This window comes from Hemicordylus capensis, chromosome 4 (assembly GCF_027244095.1).
Source record: "Hemicordylus capensis ecotype Gifberg chromosome 4, rHemCap1.1.pri, whole genome shotgun sequence".
In the NCBI taxonomy this organism is placed as follows: Eukaryota; Metazoa; Chordata; class Lepidosauria; order Squamata; family Cordylidae; genus Hemicordylus; species Hemicordylus capensis.
Genome location: NC_069660.1, coordinates 73168303 through 73181249, shown reverse-complemented (window position 1 = coordinate 73181249; position 12947 = coordinate 73168303). Strand labels below are relative to the sequence as shown.

The 12947-nt window shown below is 43.6% G+C and overlaps 1 protein-coding gene across 3 annotated transcripts in view; it reads left to right on the top strand.

The window, feature by feature from the left end:
- Positions 1–12947, top strand: part of DEF6 (DEF6 guanine nucleotide exchange factor) — a 59636-nt gene that overhangs the window by 14348 nt on the left and 32341 nt on the right. The window contains exon 2 of one of the 3 annotated variants that reach the window (XM_053245199.1): positions 2395–2416. The exons of the other annotated variants lie outside the window; for them this stretch is intronic. The gene's annotated coding sequence lies outside the window, so the exon portion shown is untranslated. The remainder of the gene's footprint in view (positions 1–2394; positions 2417–12947) is intronic. 3 annotated transcript variants of the gene reach the window in all.

The window sequence follows — 12947 nt, the reverse complement described above, 5'->3', positions numbered from 1 at the left end:
GGAAGTCTTCAGACAGAGGCTGGGCAGCCATCTGTCTGGGATACAGTAGCCATCTCCTGCTCTAAGCAGTGGGTTGAAGTAGAACAGGGATCCTCAATGCTGGGCCCCCAGATGTTAGTGGACTTCAACTCCCATAATTCCCAACCAAAGACCACTGGGGCAGGGGATTATGGGAGCTGAAGTCCAATAACATCTGGATACCCAACGTTGAGTATCCCTGGACTAGAACAGGGATCCTCAACGTTGGGCCCCCAGATGTTAGTGGACTTCAACTCCCATAATCCCAAGCCCCAGTGGCCTTTGGGAATTATGGGAGCTGAAGTCCAATAACATCTGGGGGCCCAGCGTTGAGGATCCCTGGACTAGAAGACCTCCAAGATCTCTCATAATTCTAAAACTCTGTTACTGTTGGTCCTCTGCATGTAGTCCCTTCCTCTCCCCACTGAAAGTGATATCTTGCCTCAGAAGCCTATGAGATACAGGGTTGCATGGCAGAGAACACCTGCCAAGTTTATCAAACGCTGCTGTTGGACTGGGCAGTGAAAAGTAGCACTGTCCATGCCAGTTGTGCTTTGTGTGTGAGAGAGAGATGCAGGTGTTGCTTCTCATTCCCTGCATGAAATGAAAGTGCATCCTAGACCTTCTTTGAGACTGTGATGGCACTGGCCTCTGGGGCTTGTACTTGGTTAATGGACAGTATCGCTTCTCTCTGAACTGAGCCCCAAGTTCCTAAAATCTTAGGTATCGTGTCTACCAGGTCTAAAGACAGCCATTGCTAGTTTAGAACCTTGAGGTCTGAGTTATAAGCTGGGTAAGGAAAGAGGGATTTATACTAGATTGCTTTTGGTTTCTAAATAGGACAAGTGACATGGATCATGGAGAGGGCATGTTAAGCCCACAAATTATTGCTTGTAATGTGCTTAAAGTTACAACAGAGTCTTTTGAGTGTGGGTTAAATTAGCAAATGCCTCAAGTGTTACGCTGGCTACCTGCCCAGACTAGCATGTATACCATTGCAAATACCTTTGAGTTCAGCAACAACCTGCAGCAGGCACAGCATGTGATTATGTTGCATTTTGCTAGCCAGATTCCCCCCACCCCCACCATATTGAGCTGGACTCTTGGGGGGCCTGATATAAGGAATTTAAATGGGATATTCTCCGTCCAGACTAATCATGTGCTTGGAAAAAATAGTGAAATGAACATTTGGAAGTGTCTAATTACTAAACAGAGCCAGTAATCAACATCTTCTACCCAAGAGGCACTGGACTAGCACAGTTGTTGCTGTGAATTAGAGGGAAGAATATTGTTCACTCCAACCCAACAAGTGATCTCATTCAGAGATTGAAACATCTCCTCAACCAACTCCCTGTCCGAGGCTGGGAATAGCAGAGAAGGCTGAAAAAAAAGTGTGTGTGTGTGTTTGCAGCAAGATTGTGACTGAGCCTGGAATCAGTCCATGCACACAACTCTGGAGATGTCTGGCCTAGCCATACAGACCTGGCTACTGACTGAACTACTGACCTGAATTAACCAAGAGTGTAAATTTATGGAGGAGGAGGGATAATCATCATCCTCAAAACTGCAGAGTACTGCTTTTCTTAAAATACTTGAAATAATTTATGTAACGATAGGAATGAGAAAATGATTCTTATCCCAAAGGAGCTCACAAGAGGGAGACACCAGCAACAGCCACTGGAGGGATGCTGAACTGGGAAGAACAGGGACAGTTGCATGCAAAACCAAACCAAGGAGGGGGTAACTGTGAAACCTGCTCTTGTGCTGGGCATATCCATGGTGTCTGTGAATGTGTGTGTATGGTGGCCATCATGGGCCATTCAGGAATATTCTAGATCTTTTTCCTGAGTTTTTCAGCTTTCATTTTAAAAAAATCCTCTCTAAACGTTTTTCTACAGAAGTATAATGAAAACATGTACAGGCAGTGTTCTGTGCAAAGGGTAAAATGTAAAACAGCTCCCATCTTCCACTGTAGCGGTCAGTGAGTAAAAAAGGTACAGAATCATTAGAAAGTACCTGCCACTATTTTTTATCAATTGTATTCATCTATTATTAAAATTTACAAGTAATTGAATACATTAAATAATTTGAAATGCATTTAAGGTTTTGCTGTTTCATATTGACTTACCAGTGGTCTTCCTGCCACAGAATGTTTGGCAACAAGACCTATCCAGGTCTGGATTTCTCATTGGGCCTCTTCCATCTCAATGAAGGGGCTCTTAATCACTCCACTTTGACCTCTGCTTTATATAGGTCTGTGTTTACATTTGCATGGACATTTTTCGCAGCCGAAATGCTAAGTCATCAAACCAGTTATATGATTTGGCTGATGCTAAAGTATTTATTTCATATTTTTATTTGCTGCTTGCCTTTAAGACTGGATGAAGAAACTAGACTGGTAAGTTTAATTCCTTTGACTCCTTTTTGCACTTCCAGAAAAGTAGCCACTTTAACGCATAGCCAGCCTGCTAATGAGGCTGGGTGAGATGGACACCTCAGGCGATGGATTGACAGAGGCAACAGATTGCCTGCTGGCTGCCTCTGCTGACCCACCATCACTGGCCCTTTCACTCAGCCAGCTGCCCTTGCAACCTTTACCCAGTGGTGGCATGTGCCCAGCAGCTGCCACCTCTCCTCTTCTTCCTCCTGCCTTATTTATTTATTTATTCGATTTCTATACCACCCTACCAAAAGTGGCCTTCCATTTGTTTACCATGTCCTGCCTGTGGAAGGGGGGGGGGGGGACATAGTGTAGAAAGTGCCTTTCAGTCACGTCCTGCTCTTCCATTCCCCGTCTGCTGCCTTTTTGAAAGTGCTCTGTGGGGCTGGGAAGGAGGTTGGTGGAGAGGGATCAATTTGGGGAGAATTGGCAGGGTGGTTGAAGCTCACTGCAGTGTTTCAGGTATGGCGGAGGGAGCTTAGGCCGAGTTTGTGTGTTAGTCTCTTATAGTGAGAAAGAGAGAGGGAGTCTTGTGGCACCATAAAGAGTAATGTATAGTGGCTGCTGCAACCAGAGTAGAGATTATTGCACTAGATCGGCCAATGATCTGACTTGGTATACGGCAGCATCCTATGGGCATGGGGTCATGGTTCAGTGGTACAGCATCTGCTTAAGATATTTGCATGCAGAGGGCCCTAGGTTCATTCCCTGGCATCTCCAGGAAGAGCTGGGAAAGATGCTTTTCAGAAACCTTGGAGAGCTGCTTCTGTTCATAAAAACTAATGGGCTACCTTTGGGGTGGTGGCAAGCAGAGAAATATGTTGAGCCATGGCTAAGAACTCAGTTTGCTGCTGAGGACACCAGAACCAGAGGGGCTGCTAACTGGAATGTTGAAATTAATCCAATTTGGGTGGCCATAGAGTGAAACAACCAAAACTTGTCATCATGGGTGTCCATCCAATTATCCAGTGCTGCATTTTTATCACCATCTCTTTTGCTCAAAATATAAGTGATTAGTGGTGCAACTACAGTCCAGTATACTTTGGACAGGTTTCTTTTTAAAGGGTTTTTTTTTTTAACAGCCTGTATGTTTCCACACATAACAATAACACTACATTTAAAAATAAAAATATGTATAATATAAAAAGGTCATTTATTTTAAATGTGGGTGTGACTATGGATCATGGCTGTTGGGGTGAGTGTGACTGTGGGAGTTCTCATGGCGAGCACCTACACTGCTGAATTTGCAACAACACAACTGAGCATACTCAAGAATATATTGCTGGAGAGCAATTTGGAGAGGGGTATTACCTTCTTCTCCTGCTTGCAAGCTAGTCCAAACATATAAAGTATTATTGTAAGTGCAATGGAGGGAAGGACATTAAAAGTATGACAAAAATATTTACAAGTCATTCTTAAAAGGAGACCATGTTTGGTTGAAGAGAGACCATTTTGCACGTTTTTCAAATGCAACCTTTCCACGGATAGCAAGGGTACCAGGCTCTCTTATGTAGTTGTGTGCATGTAGGGGACCACATTTCCAGCAATGCAATACAGATTGTCCAGTCAAGTTCACTGAAATTCCGGGAGGGCCCACATAATCAGTGGTGTAGTGATGCTGGCAGCAGCCTGTGTTCTAAATGCGGCTGCCAGCACAGTCATGCAGCTGCCCTCTCACCAGCCACCTCTGTGGCAGATCACCTCTTCCACCACCGGGCCTCCACATCCTCAACTTTGGAGGCCATTCACCTGCTGCCTTCCCCCCACCCCATCTCCTGGTTTCTCACTGTCTTGTTGCCTCTGTGGCGGTTCTTAGAACTCAGGGAGCTGCAGCAAAAACTCCTAAACTTGGTTCAGCTGCTGCACACCATATCGGTGATGTCTTTATAGTGCTAGTGGCTGGGCAAAGTTTAGGAGCTGTTACTTCGGCTCCTGGAGTATTAGCAGCCACCATGGAGGCAGCAAGACAGTGGGGGACCGGGGATGGTGGGGGGAGGCACCTCGGAGGCAGCAGGCAAGCAACCCCTGGCAATGAATGGCACGTGTTCCTCAGACATGTCCTCCCAATTGTAGCTGTGCCCTGCACATAATTGAGAAACATCCTAAAATAATATGGACAAAGAGGAAAACCAAACACCAGATTTCTTTAGCTTTAGCTCTTTTTCAGACAAGCTTGGGGATTGTATAGTTAGGGGAAGGGCTGTGTCTTAGCGGTAGAGCACTTGCTGAGCATGCAGAAGGTCCTAGGTAGGGATGTGCATGAACTTGTTCGTGCACTCCCAGAAGGTGTGTGTGTGGGTCCTTTAAGGGGCAGGGAAGGTGCCATTACCTGCCACACTACTTTCCCCCCACCGGCACTCTCCCCAAAAGTGTTGGTGCATGGCTGCAGCATACCTCCTTGCAGCCACAGTGAACATCACCACGCAAATGGCCAACATGCGTGCGCACGCATATGAGCCCTTTGCATGGAGACATTCATCGGGGCTGCAAGGAGCTGTGCTTCAGCTCTGCACCAATGCTTTGGGGGAGAGCGTCAGTGGGGGGAAAGTGGCGAGGCAGGTAAGGGCACCCTCCCTGCCACTTAAAGGACACCCCTGTCTCTGAACTGGCTCAAACACTGGACTTTTGAACCAGTTCAGCGCTCCAGAAAAGGAGCACTGAACTGGCTCGTGCACATCCCTAGTCCTCGGTTCAGTCCTTGGTATCTCCAGATAAGGCTAGGAAAGTCTGAAATCCCGGAAAGCTGCCATTCGTTGGTGATGGACCAGTGATCTGAGTTTGTATGAGGCAGCTTCCTATGTTTGTTCCTAAGATCTCAGGAATGCTTTAAAAGGCATAGCTCCCTGGAACTATCAAAATCAGTCTTTGAGGGCTTTTTAAAATTTATTTATTTATTTGTTTGTTTGTTTGTTTGTTTGTTTGTTTATATTTATATCATGCTCTTCCTCCACGGAGCTCAGAGGGGTGTACATGCTTCTTTTTATCCTCACAACAACCCTGTGAGGTAGGTAGCTTTTGTACAGCTCTTTCGGAGCTGTGATTGCTGTCCAGGAGTTGGATGAACAATGGATAAAAATTTAAATTTACAGGGAAAATCTGAAAACACTTGAAAATGCAGGTGCACTTTTTTACACTAATGAAACAAAAAACCTGCTTGGCTCAGCTTTGTTTCCAGGTGAAGATCTTTATGATGGTTTATTGGTGGGATATGATCTCACCTGATTGCATTTTCCTAGCTTATTTCCAGTTTTTTATTAACTGGTAGATAAAACACCTGGGAAGGTGTGCACAACCATTAGTTTCCTTAACTTCTGCCTGGCAAAATCATAGCACACTCAATTGTCCCTATACTTAGGGCAAATTCCTTTCTCTAATTAATAGGATAATTACTTTCCACCAGAATCATGTTTATTACAGTTTCTGACCAGAAAAAGATCAGAGCAAACAAAGTGTAAAACAGTAGATAAATCAAGGAATATGCATAGTCATAGTAGTATAAATACTATGTGGGTAAGAATATTGACAGGGCTCAGAAAATCCACTAGGCTACTTGTCTGTGACAAGTGAGAAATAATGCCTGACAAGTGGGGTGGGGGGGGAAGAGTAATGTACCATTATGGCTTGATGAGTAAAATTTTTTTCTGACTGGTGAACAGAGCCAATATTTATTGACCTTTGAATATTCATTAGATAACAAAGAAGTATCCTAACCAAAAGAAAACTGACTGGCATACATATATCTGTACCTACTGAAGTGCACTCACTACAGAAAGAAACTATCAGCTAATTAGGAGTATGCATGGAACTGTTCTGGGTGGTTCGGTTCGAACTTGAACCGAATTGCAAGTCCGCAAACAGGTTCGTTAGAACCGGCTGGTGGTTCAGTTTGTGCAGTCCCACCCGGTTCGGGTGGCTATGCTTGTAAAGGGGAAACCGGTAAGGATTCCCCTTTACAAGCAAAGGGGATTCCTAATGCTAAAGGAGCTCCCTAATGCTAAAGCAATTATAAATGCTTCTCTGAGGGAGGGCAGGATGCCCCCTTGTTTGAAGGAGGCGATCATTAGACAGCTTCTGAAGAAGCCTGCCTTGGATCCCTCAGAATTAAGCAACTACAGGCCTGTTTCCAACCTTCCATGGCTGGGCAAGGTGATTGAGAATGTGGTGGCCTCCCAGATCCATGCAATATTGGAGGAAACTGATTATCTAAACCCATTTCAAACTGGCTTTCGGTCAGGCTATGAGGTGGAGACTGCCTTGGTCGGCCTGATGGGTGATCTCCAATTGGGAATTGACAGAGGGAGTGTGACTCTGTTGATCCTTTGGCATCTCTTGGCAGCTTTCGATACTATCGACCATAGTGTCCTTCTGGAATGTCTGAGGGGATTGAGGGTGAGAGGCACTGCTTTGCAGTGGTTCAGCTCCTACCTCATGGACAGATTCCAGATGGTGTCCCTTGGAGACTGTTGTTCTTCAAAATCTGAACTTTCCTATGGTGTGCTTCAGGGCTCCATATTGTCTCTGATGTTGTTTAACATCTACATGAAACCGTTGGGAGAGATCATTGAGAGATCTAGTGCAGGATGTTACAGATGACACCCAAATCTACTTTTCCATGTCAATCTCATCAGGAGAAGGCATAACCTTCCTAAATGCCTGCCTGGAGGCAGTAATGGGCTGAATGAGGGATAACAAACTGAGGCTGAATCCAGATAAGATGGAGGTACTTATTGTGCAGGGTCAGAACTCAGGAGACGATATTGATCTGTTGGTTCTGGATGGGGTCACACTCCCCCAGAAGGAACAGGTATGCAGTCTGGGGGTGTTTCTGAATCCAAACCTCTCCCTGATTACTCAAGTTGACGTGGTGGCTAGAGGTGCTTTTTATCAGCTTTGGCTGATACGCCAACTGCGTCAATTTCTTGAGATGAACGACCTCAAAACGGTGGTACATATGCTGGTAACCTCTAGGCTGGATTATTACAGTGTGCTCTATGTGGGGCTGCTTTTGTACATAGTCCAGAATGTGGAGGCCAGGTTGGTCTCTGGATCATCTAGGAGAGACCATATCACTCCTGTGTTGAAAGAATTACACTGGTTGCTGATATGTTTCCGGGCAAAATACAAGGTGCTGATTATTACCTATAAAACCCTAAACAGCTTAGGTCCTGGGTATTTAAGAGAATGTCTTCTTCACCATGAGCCCTACCGCCTGTAGAGATCATCTAGAGAGGTTCACCTGCAGTTGCCGCCAACTCGCTTGGCGGCTACGCGGGAATGGGCCTTTTCCATTGCTGCCCCTGGACTTTAGAATGCTCTCCCTGTTGAAATAAGAGCTTCCCCATCTCTGGCAACTTTTAAAAAGACACTGAAGACACATTTATTCACCCAGGCTTTTAATTAGATTTATGGTTTATATTTTTAATGCTGATCTTAAATGATTTTAATGTTTTTTTTAATGTTTAAATGATTTTAATAGTTTAATTTATTTAGGTTTGATTTTAACTGTTAAATTGATTTTAATTGTTTTTATTTGTTGTAAACCACTCTGAACCATTTTGGAGGGGTGGAATATAAATCAAATAAATAAAATAAAGGGATTGAAAGTGGGGGCAAGAGCACACCTTACCGCTGGTGTGTCTGTGGTGACGGCTCCCCCAGGCCCCTCTGGCACTCCCCTCAGCAGTATAGGAGGCTCCCACAGAAACCAGAACTGGGCCCGCACTGCTGGGAGGGAGCACCAGCGGAGCCTGGGGGAGCCACCACTGGTGCACTGCCACTGGTAAGGCTCCCTCTTGCCCCCCCCCTCCACCATTTCAATCCCTTTAGCATTATTGGTCCCCTTGGCTTGTACAGGGGAATCCTTACCGATTTCCCCTATGCAAGTATATAACTTAGTTTGAACTTAAACTCTTTTGTGGGGGTTGGGCCAGTTCGAATTGAACCAGGTCGAACCTGCACACCACTACAGCTAATTCAGGATTGTGTGATTTAAAATTTAAAACACAAATTGAATTTGGAAGGCCATGTTGCTTCTGAATTAGAATGTCCTAAATAGCATAAGTTCAACATACATAGAGGTTTTGCCCATGTGGACCCTTTCATCCTTTGAGGCTATTGGGAGAGGTCCCCTTTTGGTTCCATCTAATTGTCAAATTAAGCTGTTTGAGATGAAGGTGTTTGGGATGCCACAAAAGAGAATGTTTAACATCATGCCTCTCTGTAGATGAACCTCTTCTTCACGTGGTATGTTTCATGACAGATAACTTTTTAATTTAGAATATTTTATTTATTTGGCATTTGAAGTTTGAGATTTTATGGCTGCCCTGTGAATTCATTCTTTCTTTTTCTTTTTTCTTTTTTTATTGCAGCAATTTGATATACAGGTGAAACTCGAAAAATTAGAATATCATGCAAAAGTTCATTAATTTCAGTAATGCAAATTAAAAGGTGAAACTGATATATGAGATAGACGCATTACATGCAAAGCGAGATATTCATTCCTTCAAGAAGCTCAGGGTGGTGCAGAAGATTCTTTCCCCACCTTGCTTTTATATTGAATTTCATTGCTTTCTTCTATAAGTTGCCTTGAGTGATTGGAAGAGTCATTAAGTAAAATAAATCTAATCGCACAATTAACTGCTAGATTAATGCTGCCAACAAGGCACATAAGGTACACAGGAAGAGGTTACTTTCAGTACCCAGACTCCTCACTTGAGCCTGTTTTTTTTAAGAGAAGCTTTAAGGGAAACAAGACAGTATGTGTCTAGATTTATAAAAGTCTACTTAAGCAAAGCAAGGTATTAAAGTGCAGGATAAAAGAACTGCAGTTTTGAGTTTTTCAAGAAATGCAGAGAGATTTTGGCAGGGCTCAATATACAGTATAATAATGGAGGTAATATAACTCAACTTCTTACCCTCTTCTAGTCTAAATGCTGGCTGGCTGTGTCTTCTCTTCTCCTTTTCAGACTTTTCTTGTGATTGGGGTATCTTGGACTATTTATTTATTTATTAAAACATTTTTATACTGCCCAAAACTTAGGTCTCTGGGAGGTTTACAACAGAATAAAAATAAAGTAAAACATTTGTTAAGACAAAAATGAGGGGAGGGACACATTACAACATTTTAAAAATTTTAAAATAATACTTTAAAACAGCATTAAACCATTAAAACAACATTAATTAAAAGCCTGGGTGAAGAGATGTGTTTTTAAAGACTTTTAAAAAGCTGTCAGAGATGGGGAGGCTCTTATTTCACTAGAGAGCGCATTCCAAAGCCTCAGGGCAGCAGCAGAGAAGGCCCGTCCCTGAGTGGCCACCAGACGAGCCGGTGGCAGCTGTAGTCGGACCTCTCCAGCAGATCTCAGTGGGCGGTGGGGTTCATGCCGAAGAAGGTGTTCTCTTAAAAACCCAGGGCCCAAACTGTTTCGGGCTTTATAGGTAATAACCAGCACCTTGTATTTTGCCTGGAAACATATCAGCAGCCAGTGTAGCTCCTTCAGTCCAGGAGTTATATGGTCTCTCTGAGATGACCCAGAGACCAGCCTGGCTGCCGCATTCTGGACCAACTGTAGTTTCCGGACTACGTACAAGGGCAGCCTCACATAGAGCGCATTATAGCGATCCAGTGTGGAGGTTACCAGCAGATGTACCACTGTTTTGAGGTCGTTCACCTCAAGAAACAGACACAGCTGGCATATCTATGTGTGTACCAAATGTGTACCTATGTGTGTACCAAATTCCAGCGTTCTAGTTTATTGGGCCCTAGCACTTTCAGTACCCCATCAAAGAGTAAGTGAGGTAGTGAAACCCAAATATCTTTAAACATATAATAGTTCTAACTTCGTATTCTGTTCTGTTTCCTAATTTTGACTAATTTTGCTTGGGTTACTCATAAGCCTCATCCTGCCAAGACCAGGAAGACCTGAGTTCAAATCCCCATTCAGCCATGAAACTCACTGGAGTCAGACTAACCTATCTCACAAGTTTGTTGTGAGGATAAACATAATCATGTACACCACTCTGGGCTCCTTGGAGGTATGTAAAAATAAATGTTAAAATAATATTTTTTATTATTTATTTATCATATTTATATACAACCTGATGTGTATCTCTAGGTGATGTACACAATTTAAAGCACCACAAATGTATAACAGCGTAAAAACAAAACAATTTCACATAATATTTTAAAAATAAACATATAAATAAATAAAATATACTGCAGTATATACAACAGTATCTTGGAAGGTGAATATGGGGGGCACTTTGGTATAAAATCTCCAGTGTGGGAGCCATTTCCCACCTTCATGCAATGCTGTGCTTTCCCCAGTGTTGGAGAGCAGAGGGGAGGGCTGTAAAGCCCCAGCACCCGCTTAAAAGGTACACACAGAGTCCTGGGAAGTGGAGCTGAAAATTTAAAAATTCAAACGAGAGAGCAATATTATTAATCACAATTGCCTATTGAGAGGTGCTGTTAGGCATGGACCTGGGGGCCCAGGTCCATGTGCCCACTCTCCTAGTGGGCCCCCTGGGAAAAGAGGACCCCTTTTTAGCCTACTTTTTAGCACTACATTTGAGATGCAAGAGAGCTAACTTGTGGACCTTGTTTTGAACCAAATTTAGTCCAATTGTAGAGACAGTGAAAGGAAAGTAGGCTGATTAGTTCTTACTAGAACAACTTGTATATTCTTGCAATGGCTTGACCTAGAGTTCTGAAATTTGGCACAGATGTAGGATGGGTTAGCAGGGCTTTGTGTATTGATTTTGAAGCAATCAATCTGTTGATTTTTATGATTTTTTAAAAAGTCCTATAAGTGGCCTGTTTCATGGCAGAAAATTACAAAAACTAAAGCCCCCCCTTCCACCCCCACGTGGAGGAACCTGCATAAAAAGGGTAAACATCACCCCCTTTTCTTTTTCCAGAATGGCTTGGCCTAGAATTGTGAAACTGGGCACAGATGTAGGACAGCAGGACTCTGTGTATTGATCCTGAAGCAGATTGGCCAATCCATTCATTTTTAATGATTTTTAAATTTTAATAAACTTATAAGTCCTCATGGCAGAAAATTACAAAAACATCTGGAACTGAAGCTGCCCCATTGGACCATCATTCCTCCACCACATGAAGGATTCTGCCTTTTGTTCTCATAAAAATGTGTAACATGTGTCCCCTTTGCCCAGCCCTTTACATCTCCAGAATGGCTGGGCTTAGAGGCCTAAAATTGGGCACACATGTAACACAAGATGGCAGGGCTCTGTGTATGTCTATTTCAAGGAAATTGGTTATTCCTGTGATTTTTAATGCATTTTTTCCTACTACAGAAAAGCTGCCAGAAAGAGTTATCTCTGTCCATAGAGTACTCCACACCTAGTAAAAATGGATCTAACTGTTACATCTGGATAAACAAACTTTCCCCCCCAAATGCATTATGCTCAAGTTGGTTTGTGATCCAAAAAGTCTGTGTGAGAGCTGTGAAGCAAGGGGCATTTATTGTGGTTTTACTGTATTTTCCTTACGAATGCAGTATATGCAATTTGATTTTGTGTTTGAATTGTGGACCAAGGGACACACATTGTGTCCCAGTTAGTTTGTGAATGGTCAAGAAGCTGTGTGAATCAGTTGGGACTTGTGTAGTTCCCCCCGCCTCGCCACCCTTCTTCCTTAAATGCACTCTGGTCGAGATCTGTGGGTTTGTGGTGAATGGCCAAGAAGATTATGGATCCTTTGGGGGTTGTGTAGTGTCCCCCACCCCTTCCTCAAATGCACTCTGTCCCAGATCTGTGATGTATATATACGCAGAGAGGATGCTTATTTTGCAGGGGGGGCCCCACCGTAAGCTCATTAGGTTCAGTTTCCAAAATTACCTAGCTGCACCTCTAGGGCCCACCACAGTAGGGTCATTTATTTTCTCTCAAGATTTTGAACAGCAGCCTAAAAGACCATTGTGACTGGGCACAGTCCAGCAACATCTGGGAAACCGTGTTTTGAGAACCCCTGCCCTAAGGAGTTAAAAATGTTAGAAGAATAAATGATAAAATGCTGGGAATTAGGAACATTTTGGTGAGGGAAAACAAGATTGGCTTGTTTGGGAGAGACACATAACCTAGAGACAGATGTATTCTCTGAAGAGGCTAAAGAGACAAGACTTGGAAGGCAGAGAGATGTGGAACGAAAGGTGGTGTTGACAAGATGTTTTCCACTGGGGGGAGTAGAGACAAACTGGAGGGGCAAGAGAGTTGAAGAGAATAGGTCACCATAAAGGTGTGTTCAGATTTGTTATATGCATGCACTTTGTTGGTATCAGCACTGAACCAACTTCTGCTTCCTCTGAGGCAAACCCCAACATGGATAGCAGTAATGTTCTGGCAGAGGCTACCCTGTTCCCAGACAAACCAAGTTTATCCATCTCAGCTCTTCAGTGTCCTCTGGAAAACCGGGCGTGTCTTTCTCTAAATCCTTCTTGTTTGTAGCCAGTCAAGCCCAAAACACCTG